This window comes from Triturus cristatus, chromosome 6, assembly GCF_964204655.1.
Source record: "Triturus cristatus chromosome 6, aTriCri1.1, whole genome shotgun sequence".
Lineage (NCBI taxonomy): Eukaryota > Metazoa > Chordata > Amphibia > Caudata > Salamandridae > Triturus > Triturus cristatus.
This window is the reverse complement of record NC_140589.1, coordinates 1,189,636,649-1,189,656,305: the sequence shown is the minus strand read 5'-3', so window position 1 is coordinate 1,189,656,305 and position 19,657 is coordinate 1,189,636,649.

The window sequence follows — 19,657 nt, the reverse complement described above, 5'->3', positions numbered from 1 at the left end:
TATACAGTTGCAAACTCGGAGACAATCCACATGGCCTTTATGGATCTTACGGCGGCGTTAGCCTCGATAACTTTTGGAAGATCCTGATAGGTCTGGGCATGGACCCTAATATAGTAATGTCTCTGCATGAGCTCCATGCTGAGACATCTGCTAGAGTCAGATATTTCAATGATTCATTATGCACTGAGAGCGTTAAGACGGGACGTGGTGTTTGACAAGGCTGTATCCTTGCCTCTTTTTTATACTTTGTACAAGCATTAATTTCAGCAAAAGAAGACTGCCCATGGATTGGCACTCATTCCCTACCAGTACTTTTTTACTCTGGTGTCGCAGTGTTGATAGCAAGAATGGCCAATGGTCTACAAGCCCTTTTGAATACATTTGATTCCTTTACGAGGGATTTTGACCTTTTGGTTAACCTCACTAAATCCCATGTTATGGTGGTAGGGCCCAGGAAACCCAGTATGAAATTCTTTAGCCTGAGCAGGCACTTACTGCCAAAGGTGGAGAGTTTCCCCTACCTGAGTGTGCTATTTGACTACAATTTGAGTTGGAAGCTCCTTATTTGAGCCAAAGGTCCGGACCTTAGGAAGATCATGGGAGCAGTCTTTAGCTTTGCTGCACGGTTGAGAAGTAGACCCCTCCAAGCCCTTGTCAAACTGTCAGGCGATGTCTGTGTCCAAAGCTCTATATGGGAGTGATATCTGGGGCTTTGTGGACCCACGTGAGCTTCAGGTGGAGGAAAACAAACTTTTCAGACATCTACTCTGTGTGCCCCAGAGTATGTTGTCTTTCTGTGTAGTTGAAGAGTTGGGGGGCAGGTATTTAATTGATCAGGTTGTTTTGCCCCCTTTGCTGAGTTGGGTTAGGATCTAGTCCAGGGAGGAGCTGAGTCTGAAACGATTAATCATGAGGAATTGTATGGTTCTCGATCAGGCCTATAAAATTCCATTGATTAGGTATATAAGAGACACACTCTTCAATCTGGGAAGGAGGGAGTTGTTTACCAATCCCGAGGATATCTGCAGAGGGGACCATAAATGGGTAAAGGACAATCTTATGGAATGGGCGAAATATTCGAGGGACGGGCCAGAGCTGTCGAAACTCACTGTTAGGAAATATGTTCTGACAACCACCACACTGATCATGGAGCCATATCTAACTTTTGTAAAAAAAATAATAGTGATAGAAATTTGCTCGCAAAACTCAGATTTAATTTATTGCACCTGATATTTGCTACCCCAAAATAATGTTTTGATTTTAATTCTCTGGGTCTTTGCAAGTGTGACAATAAATCTCAACAGGTCTTAATGCACTTTATGATGTATTGCACTTTTTATTCAGAACCAAGGAAGATTTTTATTGTAACCTGTTGCATAAAGGAAAAGATTTTTACAAGTCCACCCTGCTTTTATATATGTACAGAAGTTATCAGGTGGATATGTCATAGCAAATGTTATAAGTTGTTTAAGAGCTGCAGTCATCATACTGAATAACCGGAATGAGTAACAGAATGTTTTAGCACTTGTATATTTGTTCATGTTTTTTTCTGTGCATAATGTTCTTATATACAGGCTATCATGTTTAATTTTATGCATTGTTTTTGTAGATGTTGTGTCTTTTATGGTTTTAATCAAAACCGAATAAAGAATTTGATTGTTTGATTGACTGTCTGATCTCTGAAGAACCCAAACAAAAAGTACAGCAAGGACTGGACCATGCAAATATATCTGTAAAATGGCCAATCACCTTCAGGCAGAATCGCCCATCACCTCCCAAACATTGCAAATCGTCAAAATCATATAAGCAGATATTAGATGAACAACACCATCTTTGTCTACCATCACTTCAATCATCATCACTCACACTCACTCAATATATATCACTCATTGGTGCAATAGTTACCTGAGCCAATACAAGCATGGTGATACACATTTGTCTATTGTATCTCATCTTTTCCCATGAAAGCAGCACAATGGCAATCTTTTAAATTAATAATCTTTCAGGGTGTAGCTCTGCATGGGGATGGAAAAAAAGGATGATAAGTATGGGACATAGGTCAGGCATTGTCTTCATGTCCTTTAAGCGAATAGGAGTCTGTTGTGCAACCTGGTCCAAGTCCAGTCGAGTCTATACATGTGAATAAATGGTGTGGCTGCATAAGTGATACACCAAATATATAAATGTCCCTCTATATCTATTTTTTTTTTGCAAAGCAGTTTAACTATAATATGAAAGTTCTATTGTTGCCTACCCAATCAGGGAAGTAGAGTTCATCCTCAGACTTAGGGGGTTCACCCAGAAGTTGGCCATCTAATCAGTGGCAGCCGGCAGGGATCGGGGTGGAGGGGCCCTGGGACTGGAGCAGGAAGCCCCCAGGCTCCCCAGAGCCAATCACAATGCTGCAATGCAGCGTTGTGATTGGTTTGAGCACTGTGGTTCGGTGCTCAGCCAGGGAATGGGTCCCTGGGCATGTTATCCACGCAGGCCATATTGACATGCGCATGAATGTTTGGCTGGCCCCAGACGACCCGCCAAACATTCATGCGCTCTTGGAGTGGGCAAACCACTCCTCCCCTGCTCCTCTGTCATCAGAGCAGCACCGGCGCCACACGCCCGCCATGCGCCCCACTCTGCCCGCAAACCAGCAGCAGCAGGAAAACATAAAATGATGATAACCTCATGTTATTATAATTTTATGTTTCCTTTCTTTCACAGCTTCAAAGCAGTGGAGCAATGCTCCTTTGCCTTAGCGGAGGAGTTGCCGCGCTAACACACTTGAGTCTGACCACTCGCCCTCATCCTCCTCCTGTGCTGTTTCAGGAACAGTGTAATGTTGTGGTAAGAAGTGCTGGTTTATTATAAACATGGTCAATCTCTCCACGTTTTGAGGCGAGAGACTGGTCCTTCGCACTCAGACAACTGCGCCAGCTCCACTGATAGACGCTCTGCAGACATACTGGCTCCCGGACAAGCCAGATACTCTATTGCCAACCTGCTGAGCTCTGGCCATTGGCACATGTGCTCATACCAATAGACTAATGGATTTTGATCCAAGTAGACTTCTTTTGCATCATCCAAATAGTCTTGGACCATTTTCTAAATGTTCATTGGTGTTGCTACTTGCTCGACCTCTGTTTCCTTTGCATCTGCACTTGACTTAAGCCATGCCCCTTGAAACCAAGCTATTGCAAAGGTTGAGTCTGATTCTTCTGTTGCTGGTGTTGTTGCTGGTGGTGGTGTTGCTGTTGCTGTTGTAAGCTGCCGTGAGACAACAGCACTGCTTCTCTGGAGGTTAAAGGCTGCACACCACAACATCTAACTTCCAGTTGTTCTTTTTCCAGGTCCATAACTTGCTCAACAATCCAAGTATCGTATTATGAAACATCCCTTACTGAAAAAGGAATGAAAGTGGCCAGTATTTGTTTGTCCTGTGGATCATGTATTGTGGCACAGATGTACTCTCTGAAGGACACAATATCTCTTGCACACTTGTATTAACAGCCAAGCGAAGGATTAAGCTCTGAACCAAAAACAAAAAATAAGTCCGCTATAAATATTTTACAACACACATCCTCCCAAGGCATAAAATATTACCCCACTAAAATATTCTTTTGCACAAAAAAAACCTGAAATATAAAAAAAAACATTTTGCCTTTAATCCAATACCATCAGTGGCCTAAATCATAGATGTCTTTTCCTGATAATCAATTTTATTGGTTTTTAAAGGACCATCATAAAACACATTGGCAGCAAAAACAAGCACGTTATTGAGATAAAATACATTTGAACAAGAGACGACAGAGATTTGTAAATCATTCTTTAGGATGAATAAGGACACTGGCATATAATTATGTCTGTACAAGAAACACACACACCCCTTTAGAGCATTAGATTGAACCAATTGTCACATATCTTGCCGAAAAGTTCGGGGCAGCCCCGGGCCTCAAAGAGGGGTTCCTCTTGGGCTCCACACCAGTCCACCCCCGTCTCCTTTTCCGTATAGTAGGGGGCTTGGCCTGAGACCAGAGTGCTGCTATGTCGCGCTTTGCTACTGCCACTGCTGTTCCTAGGAAGCGTTTATCAGCCAGGGATCCATCAAGGCCATCAAATACCCCCAGGATCAGACTTAGTGGGTCGTGAGGAACCGTCCACCCCAGGGTCTGTGTGAGTTCGGATTCCACCCCTGCCCAGAATGATGCAAGAACAGGGCACTGCCAAATCATGTGGTAGAAGTCCGCAGGAGCATGATTGCAGCGCGTGCTGGTCGGGGAGGGCACTGTAGAGGCGCACAGGTGTGAGATAGGCCATATGGAGGTAGAAGAGTTGGACTAGGCGTAATTTGGAGGAGGTCGTCAAGACCTGGGGGGCCATGAGGGCGTCTCTCCAGTCCTCATCTTCTAGGGGACCCAGCTAACCCTTCCAGCGGGCACGTAACATATCCAGGGATGGGGGACTATTGTTCACAAGGGAACGGTAAATCCGTGACTCCCCACTCTACCCAGGTTCCCCATCATCACTTGGGCCTCAAGGGGACTGAATTTAGGGAAGGAGGTAGGAGACGGAATATGAACTCGAAGGGCATGCCTCAGCTGTAAGTATTCATAAAATTGGGAGGAATGGAGGGAATAACGCTGCTGTAAATCTGCAAAGGATCTGATGTGATCCCCAACCCAGATGTCTCCAAGCAGCGAGATCCCAATGTGGTCCCACCAGTGGAAATCCCGGACGGATGACGCCTCTCTCAGCCAAACACCACACCACAGGGGCGTCCGTCTGGTGAGTTTCCAGTCCCATTTCGTATGTCGCAGGGCTGTGCGCCAGGCCATGAGCACCGTCCGGGTGATGAGGGGGAGGACCTGTGGTACGGGGGCCCCGTACAGATAGGCCTAGAGTTGTGGGCAGTCCAGTGATCGATGCTCCACCTGGTATGCCGGGTCGTACCAGCCGCCGCGAACCAGTCGTGAATCACGATGAGTCTATTGGCCAGGTAGTAAAGGGGGAGGTTGGTCACCCCATGCCCCCTTCGTAGGGAGGGATGCGGCAATTTGCCAGGGACATTCGCGGTCTGCCGTCCCACCATAAAAACCGGGTGAGGGTACTATCAAGCTCACGAAACCAGCTCCCCGGGAGGTGAAAAGTAATATTTTGTAACATATATAAAAAACGGGGGAGGACCATCATTTTAAAAAGGGCACTTCTGCCAAGGGGGTTGAGAGGCAGGGATTGCCATTTCCTGAGGTCCGCCTTAGCCTTGGTGACCAGGGGCGTAATTTTCAGGGCCCATTCAAGCTCGGGAAGTAGGGCGACCCACACCCCCAAGTACTTGAATGACTGCGTGTGCAGGCGAATTGTCATTTGCCAAACGAAGCAGGCACGTGGCAGGTGGAGGGGGACCAGAGTGGACTTTGACGGGTTGAGCCGAAGACCCGAAATCCCTTCAAAGGCAGAGAGGGCATCCATGCATCGTGGGCCAGAGTTCTCGGGATCTGCCAGGAAGAGGAGGACGTCGTCGGCATAGAGGGCGAACTTGTCGACCTGGTAAGGATCTCAAGCCCAGCCTCGGATGAGGGGGTCCTGTCGTACGAGAGAGGCCAGGGGCTCCATTGCTAGCGCAAATAAGAGCGGGGAGAGCGTACATCCCTGGCAAGTGCCCCTTCAAATGGGGATCGCCTCCGAGAGCACACCATTAATTAAGACCCTCGCCTTGGGACTACAATACAAGACATGGATGAGGCGCCGAAATGAGAGACCGAAACCCAGCACCTCCAGCATGTCCCCAAGCTAGCTCCAATCCACTGTGTCAAATGCTTTTTCAAAGTCAATGAAGAGCAAAGCCGAATACGGGGTGAGATGGTGGCAGTGTGCAAGGGCAAGATGAAGACAGCGTATGCAATGCCGGGTTCCGCGGGCTGGCATGAAACCGCATTGGTCCAAGTGAACCAAATCTTGCAGATGGGGCCGGAGTCGTTGAGCCACAGCAGTGGCAAAAATGTTCACCTCCGTGTTGATGAGGGAAATGGGCCGGTAGTCTGCACAGGCGAGGGAAGGTGGTTGTGTCTTTGGGAGGACCACAATAGTGGCTACGTCCCAGGACCCAGTGTCCACCACATGCTTGAACAGTTCCACTAAGTGTAGGACCAACACGTTGCAGTAGGTCGCGTAGTATTCTTGCGGGTAGCCATCCGGGCCTGGCGTCTTACTGGAGTGCAGGAGTGTAATGGCCCGTGTATCTCCTCTGGGGTGAAGGGGAGATCCAGAGTCTCTGAGACCGTCTGGGGGAGCCGAGGCAGCTGCTTCCCAGTTTCGGACAGCAAAGTGGCAAGGGAGGTTTTGGGAGGTTGTGCCGCGTAAAGGGCAGCGTAGTAGCCTGCAAAGGCGTGGGCAATAGCAGGAGAAGTAATGTGGTGAACGCCCGTCACATCCCGGATCTCGGGAATGATGCGGTTGACTTTGGGGTATGAAACTAAATTATGGTGCAATTTGCCATTTTTATCGCCCCAGCCATAAACGCGCACCACGGAAGAGTGCCATAGCGTTTTAGCAGCTTCCAGGGAGATCTGGCAGATCTCTTCACGGAGCAGTGTAAGCTGCCGGGTGGAGTCAGGGCTGTCCGCTTAAGCCTGGGCTGCCTCCAACCGTGCAGCACTGGCCTCCAGCTGTACAAGGCGGGCAGTAGATGTCTTAAAACAACATATACCACAGAAATGTCATATGCCCAATGACTGGTACTGGCTGGATGGCCTGTAGGAAAACTAGACCTAATGGTAAAATAAACAAATATGGTGAAAATGTACTGTACTAAGCTACCTTTTTCATTATAAAAGTAAAAAAAAAAAGTGAGTGCAAAAAAATAGGCCCCTACTGCAACTCTAGGCCACCCACCACATTCAAATTTAAACATTGAATTAAAGATAAAAATATATACTAGGGCATTCCCTCTATCAAACAACACCCTTATCCAAAGTTTAGCTTGCTTGTTGTGATGTCAAAAAACTCAAAGTCCTTAAAATCCAATGGTATTTATGCAGCAGGAATTGCAGACAAAGAAAGTGATCCTTTCACCTCTAAATCCAAATGAAATGTTACCAAGAGATGGACAAAGCAATGGGAGGAGCCTTCTGGACAGGATGAGGAAGTTGGAGTCTCTGTGGCACTTCCTTCCTGTTGAATAAAAAAAATTGAATAAACAAAAAAATTGAATAAACAAAAACTTATGCACTAAAATCAACCTGAATCCGTCCATTTGAGTTGAATACTCACTCGGAAAGGTATTTTCAAGTTGATTTAGCTGCTTCTAAAGTAAACAATTTGCTTGAGAAGCAGCTGTCGCCGCTCGCGATTGCGGGTGTTACAAAATGGCGACGAAAAGCTCTGTGGCAACTGGAAATCTTGCTAGTGTCCGGCAAATCTTGCTTGTGCTCGCAAGCACGCGTTACGAAACCTCACATTGTTCCCATGAACATGGCAGGGTTCGAACAGCAGAATAATTCTGCCACATGCCAATTGACGAAATTTAGCAGTACCGCCACGTAACGCAGAGTTACCAAATTCCTCCAGCTCCGCAAGTGGAATTATAATTCCATCCGAGCCTAATAAATACTTGAGTGCTTCAGTCTGGATCTGATCTTCTGAAACTCTCTTCCGAGCGTTCAAGAATTTTCAACTAGGGTATCTTATGCTAACAGCTTTTTACTCCAGTATTGTTTAGTCATCTAGACACCTGTTGTCCTCACATGTCCTATAATGGGGTTACAGCAATGGTGGTGGCAGCACAGTGGCCACAGGAAAGTACCACCCATACCTCTGTCAGATGCGACTAGCGAATAATACTCTGCAGTGCATCCCTGCATGGGTCGGCTAGGTGGACTGACAATGCTGATGCTCTGTATGTTAGGCATCTGGTGGACCCACTGTGAGGCAGTATAACGAGTTGCATCAGTTTCCTAAGTAGATAACACAGGACTATATGTTTACATGGTGCGGTTTTGTGCTTGGGGGTTGAAGGCCAAGGGGGTGCTCTAGAGACCACACAGAGTAGATGAGCTTTGGGCGTGCATCTGGGATTTTGGGTTGGGGAAACAAAGTTCCCAATAGGCATCTCCATTTGCCTGAACTGTTGAGGATGCAGCCCTATTGCCCCTTCCTGCTAAGGGCATTAGTTATCTTGAAGTAACTAACTGATGAAAATATGCTGGTGGCTCCCAATCCAGAAGCACTTGCTGTCAATGGACACTGTGCCTTAGCACCATCACAGTAGTGTACCATTGACAAAGGCAGCGGACCATAAATGCCGCACCTGACCTGTGTTCCAAAAGTGTAATTCTTCCAATAATCAAGAGCATGTGCACACACTACAAGCACCTGCTGCCAAGGTGCAATCCCAAAAAAAGGTAACAAACAGTAATATAGAACATAGAGATGCACCACAATAATAATAACACCATGGAAATGGGGGAAAGAAACTATCCAGTCAAACAAGTAAACTTTGTGCAATTCTTGTCTTTATTTTCGTTTCTTAAAAAATGTCATACGTGTAAGACGACGACAGCCAACGCGTTTCGTCCATAGCAATGGACTTCAGGGTAATAATGATGCTGGTGATGACTCACCCAGAGCGATTACGTCAAAATGATGTATTAGAGTAAATTTTCGCAATTCGCGTGAATCACAAACAATGTATTTTTCTTTGTAGTTCGAATCTCGGTTTGTAAAGTCAGCGAGATGAACAACAGTAGTTCCTGAATGGGGTGGCAGTAGCCTGGAAAGTGCAGGCCATTAAGCCCTGTATCGCACTACGATTGGTGCAGGAGACTGCACGGGCCCGTCTGATCACGGAGAGCAAAGCAAGTGAACGGGAAAGTCATCACACTAATGAAGATGTTATACATGATGTTAAATGATGGGCAATTGTACTATGCGGTTCTGGAGCAAGTTGTTGCTGCAAACACTTTGAAGGAGCTGGTGCCTACCTATACCTGCAACTGAAATACAGAGCTCCCTCGGAATGGCACAGGGCCATGCAAACCAGTTTGAACTCTATTGGAGAACAGACTAAAATGTGTTGGTTATATTGGTGAGAACTTGCAAAAATACAGTGTTGGGCCCAAGTATTGGTGACCGCTCCCTGCTGTTGGGTCCATACTGGGGAGGTAGGAAGGCCATGGTCAACTTTGAGTAATGTAAGCATAGATATTCTCCTGCCCCACACTTCCCTTTCTGGATAGATGCCTACTGCTCCACCATCCTACGAGGTGTAGCCTTAATGGATGCGATTACCTCTGCGCATACATGGTGGCTTTCCCCAACAGGTTGTGGTTCCCTTACCTGGATGTTGTGATGGATGCAGCTGGTGAGGCTGAAAAGTGTTTCTGATTCCCATCTGTGGTAATGATTGACTGCTAGATACATTTAGCTCCTTATCAAAAACTCGTCTGATAAGTTGTCTTCATCTTTTTCAGAAGGAGGAAATGGAGAGTTTGAGAACGAGCTTTGCAAAAGTTATATCAGTACACATGCCAAACATTGAACAAATGGGGGCCAGAGCCTCTGTTTTCTGAATGAAACCAATAATACTTTGTTAAAATGATTAACTCATGACAGACATTGAACAAATAGGGGCCATTCTCTCAATTTATTCAATAGAAAGTTGCACAAATTGGTAATTCATGGCAGAGATTCAACAAATAGGAGCCAGAACAGATATTCACACTGTGAAACTGATACAAACTTGCAGGAAGTGTTAAATTCAGCTACATCAATAGTGTTGCAGTGGTTGACAATCAGATCCCAAAATTGAGACCCTGAAGCTGAAGTGTGAAGATATGGCATATGGAGCAATATGAGAAAACACCATACTGAGCTGGAGCCACAAGGAATTGGTGTGCAATAAGGTAAATATATCCCACTGAGACTGTTAGAGGCTGAGGAAAGAGTATTGGGAGAGCCACAGTCAACCTTAAGATAGTTTCTAATGCCAAGAGGACAATTGATATCCTAGAAAAGATGCTGTGATACCACCAAAAAGAGCAAATCCAGTAGGAGGTGAGAAAAAAGTCACCTGACATTTATTGGGGATTGTTGGAAAATAAACTATAATGTGTGCCTTTGCCACCGGAATCAAGCTCACAAAATGTTTTTCCACAATAAAGGCGACACCAATGTTCTAGAAGAAGGGAAGATCCCAAGAACAAGACAAGACTTGGGAGTAAAAAGATTCTTTTGAAATCCCTCTTCCACTAAATTTTTGGGTGGAATATTAGAGCACTCAACATGCTGGGATAAGGAGGACGACAACACTTCGTAAGTGTTACGCTTGAAACATTCTCCTGGCAAATCTGTGAAAGTTTTGAAATGCCCATATGGCCGCAATAATTTACAGACTACCAAGGAATGGAATTTCTTATGAGTAGTTTGCCATATAGTGGTATGTTACCGCCAATCCATCTTTACGGCATGGTATGTAATGTCCTGATGATGATCCCACAATTTCATGGGACTGAAACGTTCTCGACTCTCTGTACACCATAAACAAAATTGAATTTGTCATTGCTCACGTGTAATCGTGTCTCGGCACATCTATGCTTGTTTTATTCAATGTATGACGTACAAGCATTTGTTCTGACTGAGCCTTTGTTTTGTTTCATGTATACCTTGTCGAATGCAGGATTGTGTTCCCACTTTGCATTATAAATATTTAAAGTATTAATTTGATCCTGTCCGACTGGACAGCACAAATATAGGACTGATTTCCAGTCTATGTTCATTTTCCTCTGTTCCTATTGTTCTTCTCCGGGACCACTGTGTTCATAACATATAGTGGTACAGCATATTTTGTTTCCTGAACAGGGTGCGAAGGAACAATTCATTTATAGGCCATAGAGCCTAAACTGTTCTTTGTTTTGCAATTTTCCGTTGATTCAGGTCCCTGCCCCTTTAATGTTACGCGGCAAATCTCATTAATGGTTTTATTATCCTCTAATCATGTCTCAGGAAAATTCAGTAGTGGATATCAATTTACTTTTTTCCAATTAAAACCCCATAAGTGAAATTCAGGCTTACTTAGCTCTATGGAAAGACCTCAGTTTTGATGATTTCCACCCATCTGTCTCTCTTGCTCTATGAGATCGTTGGTCTCCATGTTTGACAATACTCCATCATTCTCTACTCACATTGGCAAGCTGAAGCAATCTTCAAACTTTTTCCTACATTAATTAGACACTTAACTACATCCTTATACCCAAAAAGCTAAACGGCTGCAAGCCATATAGTTCAATCAAAAAAAGACCTGATCTAATATAGGACAATCCTTGTGAGCATACCACACGCCATATCTTGGCTCTAATATTTAGTAACAGCGTCTTTCACAATGCTGTCCAATCTGGGTGCTCCAGTCCCTATTATTTAAAAGTTGTTCAATGTCATTCCCCAGTATAAAACTGAACATGTGCATTTCACAACAAAAGCAGTGTGCAAATCAAAAAATTGTGCAAAAGTTTGGAAGTGCCTCAGGGAAACACCACCATGGGAGCTGCTGGTAGGTTTTCACCAGTGTGCTTTGGTTCTCATCATTGGCAACTTCCAAAACCACAAAGTAATAGTGTGAAAAAGTCCATAATTTAAATGTGTGAAAAAGGTAAACCACGCACTAGGAAAGACTTCTGCGTGCAACCCTATTCTGACCTCTTCATTAGAAGCAAAAATTCCACTGCCTTTCGCTTCTCCAAACTAAACTAAAAACGAGCTAAATGGCCACTGGCAAACCCATCAATTTTAATCACTGCCGTGCATCTGCTCAATTTAAAACCAAGACCTACTGTCGCACTCCATCAGATTTGATGGAAGGCCAACATGTTTCATTGCCATTCAAACTTTGCGGCAATTTCTTCAGTGCTAGGGATCAGTCCTCGCCACAGTGTCGGGTCAGAAATATACCAGGGGAAATATGACACAGTTAACACATAACACAGAGTTTAGCACAGTGCATGATTAAAAACCACTACACGCAAAGCGTGTTGTAGATGAATTTGCTGCTCACACATATGGAATATTTACCAGGTGGTTGCCCCCACCGTGTGTACCGGCAACCCCCTTCCTTATGGATGTGTATATGTCCACACCACCCACACGTGCAATTCCTTTATGTCAACCTGTTGAGAAAAGAATTCTTATTGATGGTGGAATTTTGACACCCCCTCAAACCTTCAACTAAAATACTCCACTGTACTTTCAAACCAGGGAAAGGAACTACATATGTGCAGTGCTGACCTCTTTTAGCATCTTTCACATGAGTCTAAAAGGCTAAATGTATGGACACGCCCGCCAGATCTACACGAATCACTATAGAACAGCGGGCTGAACATACTACCAAAGTATTTGTTACCGCTACTCTTAGCAGAACCCTACCCTTTCCTTTAACCAATCGCCATTATTACGATCTATTCACCCGCTTACCGATACGTTTCTGGCGTCTGCCCTCGAACTCCACGCACACCTGCTCTTATTCCTGTGCGTCTCTTTTAAACCTCTCACTCTGGCGCGAACATTGCAACACACCCTCCCTCTTCCGATGTACTCCGGTCACCTGACTCTTTCTATGGGCGCCATCTTAGAGTGGGAAAACATGTATGAAAACCTAAACTCTGTGTATCTTTTCCGTGGGCGCCATTTTCGAATAGGAAAACATACCAGTACATGTATGCAAACCTAAACTCTGTATGTAATACTTCAGATCCAAGGTAACCAAGTGTACATTTCTTTCTTTATGGTTAAACTCTCTACACTCTCGTTAAGCGGGGAATCATATTAATACATGTAAGTGAAAAAACATGCAAGTAAAAAAACAGCTTAGGATCATTGTGTATAATTCTCTCAACTAATTGCACTCTCTACCAATTCCTGAATCGCCTCAGATTGTTATTTACTAAACCTCATAATTTTCAAAGGATACACTGTGTACGATATGTCCCACTCTTTACAAAATATCAGAGCTAGGAGTTCAAGGTTGACCCCACTGTTGTTCCCCGGAGAGAAGGAAGTGATAACCCAATATGTATGTGCACAATGTGTTTTAACAAGATAGAATAATGTAATACTATGCAGCTTTTCAGAAAAGGACTACAGACAAAGTACAAAATAAGGCTATGTTCCCACTTTGTTCCATTCAGTAACATTATTCAAGCCCCGTTGGTCCACACCTTCCTGATATATCCAACGTACCTCCTTGGTGGCCAATCTGCTCTCATATATGTGTCCCCCATCACTCTTTCCAGTGCAACCCATCTGATATCTTTGTAGCTATGTTTCTGATCCTGAAAATGACCCACTAATGGTGTAGTCAGCTTCCCTACCTTTAGCGTGCTCTGATGTACTTGGATTCTTATCTTAATCTTGCGTGATGTCAATCCAATATAGTGCAGCCCGCAGGGACATGTCAATCTATAAATGACATTCGAAGTGTTACAATTGGTAAATTTATTCAAATGCCAGGTCCTACCACTGGCCAATTGCACACTTTTTGTCACCGCTGTGAGCTTACAAACAGAGCATCCACCACAGGGATAATGTCCCAAAGGGAGCCCCAAATTCTTGACTTCTTGAATCGGGCGGGTGTGTACCAATTGGTCACGCGAGTTCCTTGATCTTCTAAAAGCAAACCTCGGCTGAGGCATCTTGAAGCTGCTTGTACTTAACAGAGGCCAACCCATATAGTGTCTTGTCACTGCAGACTAAACTTGTAAAACCATCAATCGCTATTTTCCAAGCTGCAGCCCATCTCATTTTTTCCAAAGAGAAAATTCAAGAATATTTCACCAGTGTTGAAGGGAACTCTAGTGGCTACTAGTCAGTGCCAGAATAAAATAAGGCTCAACTTCAAGACAATCCACCACAACTGGGGGATTTATTAACTATTTTGGTAGGACTGAACTGACTAGGGAGGAAAGGACACTTTTCAACTGGAAATTCTGAAATGTAAAACATCTGTGACACTTAAGGATTCTAGGACTGGTGATGCATCCAGTCCAGTCTTTGAAATTCTGTCATGTCCCTACTCGGAACTCCACCACCCCATCTCTCTTTCAGGAAACATCTGAAAATACATCTCTTCCAATTTCACCTGAACCAATATGCACCTATTTAAATTTTTCCATGTCCTGCAATTCCTGCCATTCAGTATGGCTAGAATATTGTATTTTACAATCTAATCATCCTTTGTTACAAGGAAACATTTTAAAACACATTACTTTGATTTCAGTTGAAATAATATGCATCAACTCTAATTCCTTGTTATCCCCTTTCATTCGTACCATTTTGACTTTGTAATTATACTATAGATGTAATTTATTGTGCCAAACCTTTTGTTGTACTGCAATCTATTGCTGTTGCATTTAAAGTGACCAAACATCTTTCAGGTATTGTAGAACAATAGAAAAACTAAAATAAAATGGAAATGAAGCAAAGCGATGTTTTATGAAGATCAATCCCAATTATTTATTTCTGGTACAAAAACATATGAAATTCGACCAAGTCACACATTTATGAAAAGCCACTTCCTGAATTCAAGCATTTTAGCTGTAGTCTGAAAGTAAAACTAAAATCATGGCTATCCACTCACAAGGGTTTTAGAGGGACTCTATCCCTAGAAGGAGAACAGTTTGATTATCTTAGTATCTGATTGTCTGACACCGATTCTTTGGTAAATCAAGTTACAAAAAGGACCCTAACATTGAAACACAGAGCAGCAGCTGTATTCAAATTTGCCAACAAATCATCCCTTTACCCAGTTTCCCCTCTACTTATGGTGCAGAAATGTGGGGCGACAGCAATTTGGTCCTGGAAGTAGAAAATAGCTTTTAAGGGGAATGCTTAAAATTACCCAAAGCTCCCCCTTAGTTTTTAAATATGACCTATGGATTTGGTCTATAGTCCAATTAATTTGGGAGAACCAGTATTGTGCTGGTTGCAAGTCTGGTTGACTCCAGAGCTGACTAGTTACAGAGAAAGATTAAAAGATATTTTGGCTAGGGCCAAGGGTGGTAAGAAGTTACCACTGTTGAATTTTGAAAAGCAGACTTGTTTATTTTTAGGTCTACAAGAGTTCTGGTCGGTATCCACACACTATTTTCCCAATTGGCAAGAAAAAGCTGAAGGCAGTCTTCTGGGAGCAGGAGATGCTCGCACTCTTGCACCGGGCAATTTTAGGGACACTAACAGAACTCTTTCTTGAATTCAAACCATTACCTTCTTTTGAGAATTATTTGGATGAAATAGATCGCCCGTTTGCCAAAGCACTATATATTAAATTTAGGCTGGGGCCACAGTCACAGCAAAATGGAAAGATAGTCAAAGGGCTTACAAATTATACTCTACAGGCATAAGTGCAGATGAAACTAAAGACCATTTGTTATTCTTTTGTTCAAACTCTGGTAGGATAGTCCCTTTGTCGCTCACTAGGCGTTAGAAACTACAGAGTAGCGCTGAGAATATGTAGATCTGATACTGTTGTAGTGTTCTCAGTTACTAAATACCTTGCAATTGTTTAGCCCATCCGGTGTAAAATCTTATCTCTTTCTCTTCTGACTTGAATGCCGGCTTGCTCTCAGACTGTGGCTATTTTATTTAATCTTTATTGAAATAGGATCGTATTAATATATAGTTTTAAATCACTGTTATTGATGTAATTTATCATTTTTTATTGTATTGTTTTATCATTTATAATTTGTTATTGGATATTGATATGAATTGTATTTTGATATTTTTATGGTCTATGACTGTAATAAAGTATGTAAACAAAACTAAAGCTGTAGTCATTGGTGATTGCATTTTTGGGTAACAAATTCATCAGAACTACACCCTGTTTTATTTCTAAAAGGCAGCAATGTGATAGATATTATAATATGAGTTTCTTCTTTTGCTCCAAATTGTTATTTATTTATTTATTTTAAAAGTTTTATATAGTGCAAACATGACCCTTGAGTGTATCAGAGCTCTTTACAAGTAAGTGAGGCAATGACATACAAATCTTTAAGCATAGTAAAAGTCCATACTAGATCAGAGAACAATAAGCTCAAGAGTCAGAATTCTGATGATCTATATAAAGAATGTGTTCATTGCCAAAAGTTTGACTTTTTTGTTGAAGGAGGTAGTGGAGGGAGTCTAATTTCAGGAGGAAGAGAGTTCCAGATCATGAGAGCGATGCCTGAGAAAGCTCTGTTGTAGGTTTTCTTCTTGTTGAAACATTGTGGCTTTAGCAGAAAGTACTGGCTCTTCTAGAGGATCCAGAGCCTCCAAACAGCTCAAGCTTCTTGGCAAGATAACTTGAAATGGAGAGCTTTGTGCATCATGCATGCAATTTCTAGTTGAATTCTTTCTTCCTAAGGGATCCAGTTGTGGCATTTCAGGTCAGGGGAGATGTGATTGAATCTTTTTGACCCCGTGATAAGTCTTGCTGCCGAGTTGAATTAGGCCCTTAACGGTGCTGTTGTGGCTCTCGGCAGGCCTGAGAGAATAGCGCTTCCATATTCAGTCTGGGATCACAAGTGCTTGCACGGCCGACTTGAAGTCATTTTGAGGGAGGAAAGGTTTTAGTAGTATGCTCATTTGTATGTTTAATCCTTTTGTGGTGGCACTGATTTGCTCCTGCATATTAAGGTTTTTGTCAAGAATTATTTCTAGCGGCCTTGCTTGCTCAGTGATTTGTGGTGTGCAATTGAATGCTGTTAATTGCTTCATCCAATCGCTCCTAGAGTCTATGTGGTTGGGTGGGGCGATTAGTAGGAATTCCAATTTTTGAGTGTTAGGTCGAAGGAGGTTGCATGAGAGCCAATTTTGGGTATTTTGTATAATAGGATTGAGGGATCGGATGTCTTCAGGGGATGAGATTTTCAAGTAAAATTGAATGTCATCAGCATAAAATGATAGTGAATGTTGGGTGACCTTAGCATTTCTGTTGGTGGTTCCATCAGTAGGTTGAAGATAGTGGGTAAAGAGATGAGCCTTGTAAGACCCCAAGTGTGACTCATGCAGTGTTAGAAAATAATTGATTTGCCTTGACTTTTTGTGTACTGTTTTGCAGAAATAAGGTGAACCAATTTAAGACAGACCCTGTAATTCCCATCCTGTGCTCTAGTAAATCAAGTAAATAATCATGCTTTACCGAGTCAAAGGCCGAAGAGAGGTCCAAGAGGATCGGCACGATTAGTTTCGATCCAGCATTTTTAGAGCATCGTCCGCTATATGTGTCAGTGCTGTGTCCAGAGCGGAAACCAGATTGGTGCCAGTCAAAGAGGCTGAATTGGTCGATGTGGTTACAAAGTTGAACATGAACACATTTTTCAAGAACCTTAGCCAACGTCTGGATGTTGGAAATGGGGCAAAAATTGTTAAGGTTGGTTGTATCAGCCATTGTGTTTTTTTAGGTCTAGCCTGGCGTTCGCAGCGCGCATGCATTGCTCTCGTTGTGCGAGGGCTTCTTGGAATCAATAGGGTTTCAGAAGGTTTCAGAAGCCCCGCCCATCTTTTTCATTCACTGGCGTCATCCTCATGCTAAACACTGGCTCAAAATTGAAAAGGAGGCTTCTTAGTCCCTCCTGGTTACTGCCTTGTCCACTTTTTGCCCCGCCCACCGGGATTGGATTTTTTACTCCGCGGTGTGACACAGTGTCTTCTAATTACTCGGTGAGCACTTTCTTTTTCATTCCCACAATGGCGTGGCATGGCATGGCGACAGCTTTTTAGGTCTCACTGAGGACCTCACTTGTTTATTTAAGTATGATTTGCTGCGCTATTTGCTTTCACCGCGCTTGTTCTGCTTGCTGTGGCTCGGTTCTCTGTAATGCAACATGTGAGGAAACTGCTTCATGGAGCTCTTGTGTGCTCGTCGGAGTCATTTGTCGTGTCTTATCAGCATGTTTATAGCACTATCTGCCACTTGTATGACTGCCTAGTGCTTTCTCCGCGTGCCCCTCTGCAGGCGGCTTCAATGTGCTTTTCTCTGGTAGAAGAGTTGTTTGGTGTACCTTATGTTCCATGAAGGCTTCCAGGCGCTTGTCACTTTCATTGGAATGGTGCAGTGTGCCATATATATGAGAATGGCGGCGAGACAACCTAGCAGGGAGAGATGCAAGAGAAAAGGGAAGGGGTAGCATGGTGAAATGTACATGGGGGGAGGGGAATGTCCGGGATATTGCAGAGAGGAGCTATAGGCATCACGAGGAAAGCTGCATGATGTGAGAAAGGAAGAAGGCGAAGGCACTCGTTTTCAGAAATGGATGGGGCTGCTGTTAAGTCCTGAACATTACTCTGTCGGTTTCCCTTCCTCTGTTCCTCTTTTGAAACTCTCTTAATGTTATCTTGTATAGCGCTTAGAAGCCGCGGGTGTTGCTATGCTTTAAAGAAGTGGTACCTCTGGGCACTATAAATACTCCCAGCAAAACAAATAGAAATAAAGTGCTGTGAGCTGTCTTGCAGTGGTGTGCGGTGCTGTGGAAGACGCAGGGACTACATGAATGCTGCCCAACCTGGGTGGGATGGGGTGAACTGGGGTTAAAACTGCTCCTCTCATGCCAGGGCAGTCACTCCTCCCCTTCAGTCATTACTGTGACTTCCCCCTTCGCCTTCTCTTGGCTCCGTCATTCCCTTGCTGGCTTATAACTATCTCTCTACGTGCTTTCTTCCAATGCAGCAACTTTCTCACCTCTCTTCCCTTCCGTCTCTCCTTCCACTGCACTGCTGTCTGCACCCCCCACATTCTGCTGCCCCCCATTCTGATGCGCCCCTTCTTGATCCATTCACCAGTCACCCTTTTTGCTTCCTTCTGCATCCCGTGGGTTTGCTGGCTCAGCGAACTAATGTGTGTACCTACTTGCAAAGATCTGTGTTTGACCCCGTGGTCAGAGGCTCAAATCCATATGGGGCTGCTCGGCTCATCAGCCTCCCAATGTCAATAAATCCAGTGTAATTCATCAGACACTCCACTTAACCGTCCCCACTGCCCAACACATATCACTGTACATTGAAAATGCAATAGGTCTTGCCTATGAATAAATTAAAGCCATTTGTTTTGCTAATGGTATTGTATAGCAAAGCAAATGGCTTTAACTTAATGAAAGGTGAGACCTATTGCATTTTTAATGCTTGTTTTAAATAGAGTTGACCTGTCTGACTTTTAAGCAGTCTGGTATATTACCCTGACGTAGTGAAGCATTTACAATCCTAGTCTAGAGTGGGAGAATAGACATTTTGATATCATTTGAGAGGGTGGAGGGAGGGGGATCACTAAAGTGATGTGAGGGTTTCACAACTGTAAGCATTTTGACAATTGTGTTTTGGTCAATTGTTTCAAATGAAGTCCAGGAGGCATTGTTTTTGAGGACGCATTCCGGAAGGTGCATGAGATCACTCCTATCAGTAGGGGAGTTTCTGGTGTTTAGTGCTTGATGACATTAATGTCATGAAGTCTGAAGGCCAACTTTCAGGTTATTAGTCTTTTCCAGAAAGAAGGAGGCATATTCTTCACTGTTGGGCAGTAGACTGGGTCCATTTGGGATGAGATTGGGTAGGCCTTTAGATTCCTGCTTGACCAGATCAAACTGTTTTTTGGGGCAATTATGGCTTAGTCCAATTAGTTTGAGAAGAAATGAGCTTTTGCATTTATGAT